This window comes from Thermobia domestica, chromosome 10 (assembly GCF_964235325.1).
Source record: "Thermobia domestica chromosome 10, izTheDome1.hap1.1, whole genome shotgun sequence".
Classification (NCBI taxonomy): Eukaryota; Metazoa; Arthropoda; class Insecta; order Zygentoma; family Lepismatidae; genus Thermobia; species Thermobia domestica.
The window spans coordinates 76297665-76309241 of record NC_137463.1 but is presented as its reverse complement, the minus strand read 5'-3'; the positions used below and the strand labels follow the sequence as shown (position 1 = coordinate 76309241).

At 35.6% G+C, this 11577-nt stretch overlaps 1 protein-coding gene across 1 annotated transcript in view; it reads left to right on the top strand.

Annotated features, from left to right (window-relative positions):
• The first annotated feature begins 10992 nt into the window (after positions 1–10992).
• Positions 10993–11577, top strand: part of LOC145662509 (uncharacterized) — a 125413-nt gene continuing 124828 nt past the window's right edge. Inside the window, exon 1 of the mRNA XM_081728158.1 lies at positions 10993–11035. The gene's annotated coding sequence lies outside the window, so the exon portion shown is untranslated. The remainder of the gene's footprint in view (positions 11036–11577) is intronic.

Below are 11577 nucleotides of genomic sequence, written 5' to 3'. Positions count from 1 at the left end.
TACACATTTTAGGAGAGTGAATTTTGGTGTATATAATAATTTCATGCCAGGTAAAAGCTAGATAAGTTTTGATAAAATGTTTCATATGTAGTTCTCAATAATAAGCTTGCTGTTCGGAGTAAAGTTCCAAGGTTCAGCATTGCCTACGGAAGTATTGCTATTACGGCCTACGGTTCAGCATTGCTATTAATATCCCTTCTAACAATATTGGCAGTGGACAAAAGTTAGCCCGTGTTGAAGCTTTTTGCTCCTAATTTAGTTATTTTACTTATTTAAGGACTATATTGAAAATTGTCAGCAGGCACGTATGCAGTAATTTATTTCGGGAGAAGTCCGACTTCAATATTAGGGTAAATTATAATAAAATTTAAAAGATAATCCTTAAATTTAGGCTAAATTTACAGAGAAGTTGGGATTTCAGAGGGGAGTCCGGACCACCTGGACCCACCCCTAAATGCGTCCTTGTTTGTCAGTAACGTTTCCTCATTTTGAAACCCTCAAAAACTTCGGATATATAAAGGAAAACGAGTTATTTTCGATAAAATATCACTTCAGAAGACGCGACAGTTTTATTGCACATGGTGGTATCCCAAGTTCACAAGGGCAAGAATTCATTAATTTTGATTCTCTGTCATTGTGCTCCATCGAAAGGTTAGGTTTGTAACATATTACTCCTACGAACAAGCATGACTGGCAGATAGGAATACTGAACACAACTCCAGAGAAATTCATGCTGAACTTACGTTTATAGCTACGCTTTGGTGATTTGCCCTCAAGGTCAATCGAGTGGTAATTCAGTTCCGTCTCTGTTCTTAAGCCATGTTCGTATTACTTCGAACAGTTTTGATATTGAAAAGCATGCCTCTTAATATAACAGACTTCTTTCGCGTAAGAAATCGAAACTCAGTTGGTCAGAGCAACTAGTCTGTAAGAATTAGGTTGTTAGTTAGTTAGGAGCCCAGTACGAGTAAGGGTTTTTATTACTATTGTTTTTATCTTTTTTATGTGAGGAAAAATCAAATTGTGACATCGCGATATCAAATGTATTTGATTAGGTAGCTTTGTCTTAGCTAAACTTTAAACATCAGTAACCGTCGAAATTATTTCACCAACTGATCACTTACTGAATATTTCAAACACGTCAAACCAGTGGCATAACATGAAGGTTAACCTCTCCTCCGCAGTCCTTAGTTATGCGTTCGTAGTTTCAAGGGCGGACTAAGGGCCGGGCGACTGCCCGGGGCGCCAGAGAAAGAGGGGCACCAAAACGAGCCTCAAAAAGTAAATTTTATAATGTGCTTTCTACTGACGTTTTTGGTTTATATTCTTGTAAAGTAGTGGCAATTATATGATCTTTTTCCATTTCACTATGGAAGAAGAGAGTTTCATAGTACTAAGGGGGCTGTATCGAAAAATTGAGAGATGGCATGTAGAATAAAGAGTGCCGGGAATTAAGTATTGTTTGTTTGTTTGCTTGAGTTTAGCGTTCCACGGTTATGCCTTAATGGGCAAGGGAGATGTGGATACTAATTATAGTGGAATCCGAACCACTTTTATCGTTCAACAGTAATCCACCGGGAATTGGACCCGGTACCACAGAAGGCAGGCGTGCTAGCCACTAGACCAGGGGGGGTGGAGTTGGTATTGTTTATAGCGGGCCATATTCTTTGTGAACTTTTCCTAGGTAATGGATTTCTTTTTGAAAATGGGTTTAAAACAGGGGCGTCATTTAGGGAGGGCAGGGAGGGGCATTTGCCCTCCGTGAGTTTGAGATGTATATAGATTTTATCATTAGAATAGTAATAAATCAGTGAAAAACGCGAAATTTTACTTATATCAAGAGGTCTTGCCCCCCCCCCAAAGCAAAATCTGAAATGACGCTCCTGGTTTAAACTATTAAAAACACTATGATAAAATGTAAAATATAGGCTACTACTAGGGGAAGGGCGCCAAAAAGTCACTTTGCCCGTGTGAAAATTTGGCCTGCTCCGCCCCTGCGTACTTTCTGTATATTTTTTGGCCTTGCAGCTTGTGCGGTCCCCACGCCACATTGTTGCGGGGGCGCTATTTACGCCTACCCTTCGAACGTAATTCAATAACTGTTTAAGAAATTCTACCATCAGCGTGAAAACGGGAATATATTTTTCTAATAGTCCCATAGAACTTTCACTCAGAATGCCAGATGCAATTTTTCAGAGTGGGCTCTGGCTAAGTAGAAGGAAGATCTGTTTCCTAAGTAAGTTCCTTTCAGAAAGTTTGCTATTTCTTTAACAGTGATGTAAATAAATATACTTATCGTTATTAGCTCGACACCAAACCATCCTGGACAAATCCCTCTAGAACAATGATCGGCAAAAGTTATTCTGCATAATTTTATAAGCGACTCAAGGGTGAAACACTTGTTAACGAAAGCAATGTTGTGTATATACTGCCTTGTTTCTGACAAAATATAAAGTCTTTTGTAATCTTTAGACACTTTTCCTATTCTTTTTGTCACCCTTGGTTGTGTAAGGAAGCCTCGAACAAATAAAGAAGAGGTAATATTACAGATAAGGGGCGCTATAAATATATTAGGTATTTCTTTTGTTACCTAACCATAACGGCCTAGGGTCGTCTTCAGTAGAATAAAAAATGCTATGTGATATTACATTCACGAAGGAGGAAAGGATGCTCTAAATATATTTCTTATTCATTTTGTCTGCCCTGCTTCTTAGAAATTATATACCTTCTGTTGGAGGGTGCTGAAAAGAGAGGAGGGGAAATAAAACGTCGTGCTCCCTCATACATTTTAAATTTAGTGACGTGGTTGCTCAAATTATTACTAAAGAAAGCACTTTAAACTAAGATGTGTAAAGTTACAACATTATGTAAGGGTGGTATATTCATTATTATTATTATTATTATTAATAATAATAATAATAATAATAATAATAATAATAATAATAATAATAATAATAATAATAATAATAATAATAATAATAATAATAATAAATATGAATGTCTTTGGAGAGCCGAAATTATGTGAGACGAACAATGATATGTAGAGGTTTAAGATGGGTGGTCATAGAGGAGGAAAAACCAGGATTTTTCTCTCTCTGACTCTCTAACCTTAAGTTTATGTGCTGAAGGTAAGAAGGATCATCATTCTACAATAGGTTGCTTTTACGTAGAATATCTATTACTTGAGCTCCCCTCCTTCGGGCAACTTTGCTTATGTAGTAAATTCAAAACAATTTCAATTTAAGACAAATATTTATAGAGAAAATTAAACATTTAATAGGGAAATCTGTTATCAAAATATCCAAACACGTAGATAGAAGACTATGTAGTGAGAAACATTGTGAAACTATAAAATTCTCCAAATTAGAATTAACATTTACTGGAAAACATTCGTTATGCATCAGTGAGCACAGGGGAAATAATTACGAATTTGTTTGCAAATAAAAATTAGAGACACTAATGCAAATGCGACAATATTTTCTCTCTCTCTCTTTTTTTTTGTATCGTCATGAGTTTTACACATATGTTACAATTTGATTCTTTCCCAAATAAAAAATAAATAAAATAACTTTAGTGATAAAAATGACAACAGTACTTCCACGGGATTCGAACCGTCTACCTTCGGTATACAAACTCGTTGCTTTACCTAACTGAGCTATTTGCTCTCTTACGTAAGCTGAACCTGTTCTACAGTAAAGACGATTTTTCATTACGATTGGGCTAACAATTCGTCTTTTTCCATAGGTAATTTCCACTATTTGCACTATCTATACGTTAATACTTAGCATAGATTCATATATTTGGAGTTCGCTGATAATGCATATAATAAGACATACTAGAAATATTTCGTTAAAATTTTCGTTTGTAGATCTAATCCACGCTTCTCTCAATGACATAGATGTCGCTGCTTCGTGTTGAACTGCAGAATTCCCTCGCGTTCTTGAAAATTTTCCACTTTAGTAGGGTTGGTAATTCTCGAGATTTCTGTCGATTTAATGTTTTTTGCTTCTAATTTCTTTATTTTAAGCTAATATCTAACACAAATATTAAAAACGGGTTTGTTATTAACCTGTCCTGCTGGGGAAACCTTCCGAAATTTCGAACATATAAAGAAAACGGAGATATTTTCAAAAAACTTCAAAATAAAGAGACGCGTCATTTATTTTGCTCATGGTAGTACGTAAGTTACAATTCTCATGCAACTATAAATGAAAACTGGCCTCTTTCTTCCAATTTTTTATATGATTTTTTAAAAATATGCATCGATATTAAAGATTTATTTGTAACGTTACTTCAAGGTTTGAAAAAGATTTTTTGAAACTAAAAAATAGAGACAGCAGAGGTCACTTACGCAGCAAATACCAGAGTAGTTAGTGCAGGATTATGGGAAAGATTTCTTTTAAAAGAAGACTCACACATTTATATCACGTAAACTCAGTTACGTACGTAAAGAGGGGTTCTAGTTTTACACGGCCTTGAACAAGATATTAGTGAAAAAAAGAAAGAGAAAACACTGCTTGAGATAGTATAAAGCATCACCATGAAACGTATATCTATGATTGAATGGGCTTGCGTGTATAATAAACATTAAAAATATCTAAATATTTCTCCTAGATGTGTATGCAACCCGTAACGTATTTCAGTTGTGTTGAGATTGGGTAGTAGCATTACGCGAAACGTACATTTTTATCACTCAATAGGATATGGATAGCCACCGTTAAAGTCATCGTTACCCGTAAAAGTCTTAACGGATTGACTCCATTAACGAACTTGGCCGAGATAATCACTCTGGCTCGCTATTGCGAGAGAGTTTTAAAAATTCGCTTTAGTTCAAGAGTTATTGTGTGGAGTAACGGACTACTAACATTACAATTATTAATAATCATTATAATAGAAGAAAATGTAGTTTATGCAAGACTCTTCTGATGACTTTGGATTATCAAAAACTCCTTTACGTATATATTTAATCTATCTATCTGTCCTTGTGTCCGTCCGTCTATGAGACCACGAAAATCTCATGAACTCCATGATGGATCATCATCTGTTTTGTTCAGAATGTAGAGAGTCAAAAGTGAAGTATCGAGTTCCTTGATGGAGGTGATCCACTCACCGGAAGAGGTAAAAAAAATCAACCATTTCCGGTTTTAACGTTAATCACTATAGAACAAAAACGGTAATAGATTGCAAGAAACGATTTCCTGCCATCAGTTAAGCTTCTTAAGAATATATTTAATCTCCATCCTTATCTTGCCATCTGCAGTATGATAGTGAGAAATGATGAGAGATGGTGAGAATTATTTTAAAATCCATTTGGCGTTCTAATTATACAAGGTGTCCCAAAAATGTACTTGTTCATAATCAAGGTACTTATTTTCTTATTGTCCATGAGGGAGAGGTCCGGGAAGTGAGCAATGACTTCAATAGGACCCCTTTGACCAATCCATCTTTATGGAAGTGTGGCATCGAGATAATCCCCTTACATTACGATGGAAATGGAGAGCAGCCTCATCTTGCTGGAAGTAATGAGAGAGTACTTTTTGGGACCCCCTGCAGATGGCAACCCTCTATTCATAAAGGAAATAGAAATCAACCACTTTCGATTTTAACGGTAACAGATGACAAGAAGCAGTTCTGTACAATTAACTAAGCGCCTCAAAAATATATTCTACCTGCACTGTAATCTCTGTTCTAAAACCGAGAGTGATAAAAGAATATATTATCGTGTAAGGTTTCAATATTAATCGAGCCGTTAGTAATTTTTAGATTGTGTACAGTGAGACAAACCAAACTCATTCATGTAGGGTACACCGCGAGACTGCTACTTTAAATTATTTTTAAAATCCCGTTTGTCATGAGAAATGCCCTATAACAGAGAGACTGTATAAGTTGTTTTTCGTTCCTTGTGCCAAGAGACATAGATAAAGTAAATAATGTCATTTCATATTTGAACGTTATTTCTCCTATTATATTACATTCGTTATTACATTTGGACATTATTTCTTGTATTTCAACTTCTTATTAATGCTATAAGAAACTGTTTGAGTTAGTCGAATCTGGTGGAAAAGTTTCCCATACATTCTTGAATAATTCCGTGATTAGGGGTCACGGTGGCTTAGTGTCAGAGCGCTTACCTCTGTGCGTGGGATCCCTGGTTCGATTTCCGGCTAAGTAAACAACATTGTGTCTGCAGGTATACTCAGGATACTCCCGTTTTCTCACACTTACTCAATCCACCAATTCTTCCATCATCGTTTACTTGCCTTAATCATCCGTGTCCCTTAGCCGAAATGATATAATCATGGGATGTAAAGTTGAAATATTTCATATAATTTTCAATTATGTGATTCACACTTATTAAATGTAATTATCGTTGTACTAAATTTTTGTAGTAAAGAACGTACTGAATTAATAAAAATGCTAAGAAAAATAAAATTTCTTACCAATAAGAATGTAAAAAAAAAAAAAAAAATACCGAGCACTGATTAACTCTCTGTAGTACACAGGATCAGATCTAGGATTTTCTGAGGGGGGAGGGGGCGTACCAATAACTACCAATCACACTGAAACTCTTCAAAGTGACATGTGACAATTATTTTTTTTTTTTTTACCCGTGACAACAGGATACATAGAATGAGGGGAGTATTTTTTAAGAGGGTCGCAAAGATATGCAGAGAAAAATGTTCTCTCCTCCTGGCTTTTGTCTTTTTCCCCTGATGAATCCTTTTCCTTTAACCTTCAGAAAATCGACTTAAACTATTGCTTTTTCTAAGCTCTTCCTTCTTTTAAGCCCCAAACGAAACTTGATGCAAGAAAGTTTAGGGAAGTCTTGCTATTTTCACTGCTAGCTTCTCATTTTAGATAGTGTATTTTTTACAACGAAGGGGAGAGTGCACGTGTACCGGTGCACCCCCCGTTAAATCCGGCCCTGGTAGTACATAATCTTGAAACTCCAAAGTTTCATACTTTTAATATCTATAACCATGAAATAGACTTGTTCGAAACCAATTTTTATATATTTTTAAGAATTTTCTGCCCATCATGTATGAAGTAGTGCAGTTACGGCGAAACTGTTTCTTTCGCACTAGCGTCAATTATCCGCTTCACTTTTTATTATTACTTCAGCGCCCTTTGATATCGTTCATTTTCTGTCATTTTTATATCTCTTCTCCCTCTCCCTCCCCTAAGTTGCATCGTCAAAGTGAAATTATAAAAAAACGTCCGAGGCCCGAATTTCATCTATGTTGAAAATTTGATCGACATCGGTTCACCTCCGGTGCTTGGGGTCCCTGGTTCGATCCCAGCTCTCGCCGTGTGGACTTTGTGGTGGACAAACACCGTACTCGTGGGTTTTCTCGGGATTCTACCGTTTCCTCCCACTTTCTTCATTCCACCATTTCGCTCATCTCTCATCATCACCGTCTCGTTTAGCCTAACCGGCATCATCGTGGGACGTAAAACTTGAAGATTTCATTTCATTTTTTTTTTTTTTTTTTATCGACATCGGTCCGGTAGTTCAAGAGTCATTAAGTCACAAACATAGTTACTTTCATTTTTATTTATATAGTACATAAATAGGTGCTGTGTTCGAGTATTTACCTCTTTATCTACTTACAATTGCATTATACTAATTTTCTTTCATTATATAAAATAGTATTTATAATCAGGTTTCATTTTTTTTTCTTTTGAACATTTCAATAAATTTAGTCTTGAACAAAAAAACGCTTTCTTTTACATTTATCAATCTTCAAAATATCAGATTGTGTATCCTGAATGAGGTTGTGATTTTAAGCAGCCGACTGCGGGTAACCAAGTGATTATTGGGTACCATAACTGTTGTTGACTTTGGTTAATGGTTAACCATTAACTGGCGAACTACATTACACATGGATGAAATAAGGTCACGAGGTTGTGTTAGGCCACAATAACGTGTGTACGTGTTCAATGTGATTATATTTCCTCCTAGTTGTTTCAGTTAACTGTGGAAGCTCGACTGCTGCCAGTAACATAGCTAGGTTCTTTCATTTTTGAGGGGAGGGGATCCAAAATGTATAAACTTATGATTTATTTGGATAAATGGCTTGGAAATCTAGAACTTACACTTATTTTTAAAATACTTCGTTGAAGTTATTACCCCTTCCCATGTGTTCTCTCACAATATATTCTAATTAGTAAACCATTGAATATTGCATTTGATCAGCGTAATATGTTTATCTATATTATTTTACACTCCTTGAAAGTGATTGGTTTCAAGCAAGGCGGAATAAGAAATATTTTGATGGAGCAAATGTGAAATTGTTAAGTTTATTGCTTGCAAATTTAGGCTTCCACTTAGACTCGTATTTAAGCATCTTTTGGAAAAGATGCTTTTTTCTTTTCGTATATCCTGTACTTTTTTTTTTCCTACTGAGGTATGATGCATGAGTATCTGCTAGAGTTATATCCTTACCGTGGAGAAATGCATTCAATCTGCCCGTGATTCCAAAAATGTGTGTACAGCTAAACAAGTACGCATTGTTGTGTAGAGATGTCAGTTGTATCTATAAACCCTTAGCATCGTGTGATGAGTGTTGGCTTTTTTCCTCCTTCCGTAAAGTTTTAAGAATTACACATCAATTTTTTAACGCGGCTGCTACAGTTTGATGACCAACATATATGTTAAAGAACTTGATATACTGGGAGGTTTCATAACAACTGAGTGGTATTTGAATATCTTGAAGGCACTCGTGAGAAAGCACTAAGGGAAGTTAAATTTATGAATAATTTTTAAAAAAATTTAAAAAGTTTCTTTGCTTTCCCTAATGAACATGCATGTAACACCAGATTAAGCTGATGCAAATAACAATGTGTATGGCCGCATAAAGATATTCTTATCTGAAAATAACTTGAATCCCTCTCATAACGCTTGTACCATCGTAGGCCTGACCCACGCATACACTTTCCGTCTTTCCACCACAAAGCCCACTTAGTGCGAACTGAGATCGTACTAGGAACCCTACACGCCAGAGGTAAACACTACTACAGAGCCAATGCAATCCCTTATGACAGGAAATAATATCGTAAGTTATTCTATATCTAGCTTTCGACACTAAGCTATGCATGAGTGATGAAGTCTTATGAAAGCACATTTGTTTGTCTGTTGACAGATATAAGAGGAAAACTGGTAAAGAGTTGGCGAGTTTTTTACGGATTCAGTGTCTTTAGTGTAGGTTAAATCTCCTCAATTAACCCTCTATTCAAACCACAAGGGATAGAAATTAACCTTTCCGGATTCAACTGTAATCACCATAGAGCAAAAACGGCAAAACGTAGCAAGAAACTTTTTTTTTTTAAATGAATTCAACGCCCCCAGGAATAAGTTCTATCTCCATCCTTATCTCTCTCTCTCTCTCTCTCTGCTAAAACCGGAAGTGGTAGAAATTTACTATACTTCCTCTTTCATTATTTATTGTAGTGGGAAACGGCAAGAAATAGCGAGAAATAATTTTATTATATGGATTCAGCGCTCGAAGAACGAAAACTATCTCCGACCTTATCCTTCGATTGGAATCGAAAGTGCCAATCGGTTTCACTTTTTCTGGTTTCAGTATTAAATCCCCATAGTTCGGAAGTCTACCTCAGTTCCATAATGTGAAACGAATTTGACTTGTTCATAAATTGTACAGTTCAAAGTGGGTTTCCTTAGACTCAATTTATTTTCCCTATAATTCAGAGTGAAGGAATATATATACATACATACATTATATATTTATATATATAAATGTAAGAAATGACGCATTCTATTGTATTGATAAGCTTGTTCAAAAATTACTTTTAAAAGAAATAAACCAGTGTATCTAACGAAAAAAGTTGTATATATAGAAAAGTTGTATATGTAGAAAAAAGTTGTAGTTACTGTGTCCATAGACAGCTACTTGGAAACTTTTGAAATATTATCCTCATTGCCAGAAGTTCGTTGCTTGTACGAAGAAATATGTATGTATTCTGTGCACATTGGCAGAAGAAATGGTCTCTAGTGTTCTTTACATGATAGGTTTAACCTTCTGGCCGAGACAAGGCTTCATCTTACATTGACAAATAAGCCGAGAATCCAATTCTGTGTTGGAAGTGCGTTGGAGAGAGTGCGATCACCCGAGAACCAATCCTTGTTTTCTTGACCTTAACAATCCCCTGGGAGAGGAAAAGTTTCTTCCCCTTCTCCAGCCCTTAGCCCAGGCCAATTTCCTGGTCTACTCGTCTGGAAGGGATTTTGCCCTCTAGCGGACCAAAGGGATTTTTGGTGTTATGCGAGCGACATCTCGACGTAGTTCTGTCAACTACTACTACTAGTAGTAGTAGTTCTACCATCTGCTTTTCGGATTTTGAAATAATACTGTTGACAAAAGATCTTAATACACAAAATTTTATTCCACAAGATTGGTTCGTTGGAAATAAGCTATGTATATTTGAAGATTCTAATACCTTTTCCCTTGGTTTAGATTCACGATTAAATTCTACGGTGAGCAAATATTGAAAAATGGAAACATTATTATTATTACTATTCAGGATAGAAACAGATGGAGGACAGCGATCCCAAAAGTTAACTGGGGAAGAGGCTTAAAAGATTATTATTATTATTATTATTATTATTATTATTATTATTATTATTATTATTATTATTATTATTTGTAATTTTTTCTCTACTGGAAACATACTGTGCACCTGAGAGTTTTCGAATGCTCTTATATTTACTGCAACTGAGCCAGTTCATATGTGTTAAATATTTCTTGTTAAATATTTATAAGAAGTTTTTTATGTGTCAGTATACGAGACTTGCAAATTAAAATTTCTGTTTTCTTGAAAACTGTTACTACCTCGCAATTATCTACTTCTTATCTTACCTCCATATACTAAATAAGTCGAAGTTAATATATTTATCTGATTCAGTACAAGAACGCTTTTATGTAACTATTTTTGTTACTAAAAATTGTAATACCGTATTCTTTTTCTTTCCAGGTTGGTTCGAGAGAAGAAGGGCTCTTCATTGTTTAGAATTAAGGCAAGCTACTGCAATATCTTTTTCTAACATAATAGATCATTTCGTAGTTTAAGAATTCGATAATAATCTAGATGTTTGAAATTAAATGAAAGATCAGACTCTGAATAAGCTTACCTATAGTATAGTGAAGTTGGAAGGGGTATTGGACAAAAAAAAAAAAAGTTCCCTCGGTGTCATTATTTACTATTTAGAAGAGTAGCGCGGGACCGCGATGTCTCAGAGCGTTCAAGTCCGGTACGAGGAGTCCCTGGTTCGATCCCAGCCTGCGCCGAAAATGAACTTTGTGATGGACAAATACCGTGTGCATGGGTTTTCTAGGGGTTCTTCCGTTTCCTCCCACTTTCTTCATTCTACCATTTCATTCATTTCTCATCATCACCGTGGGGCGTAAAACTGGAAGATTTTTGTGTGAAATATAAACAATAAATAGAAAGCAACGTGAGAAACGATTCAACATTTTGAGGATAATTATACGTATAATGATAAAAATCTTAAAGTTTAATGTCCCACGACTATGTTCGTTAGGCTAAGGGAGACGAATG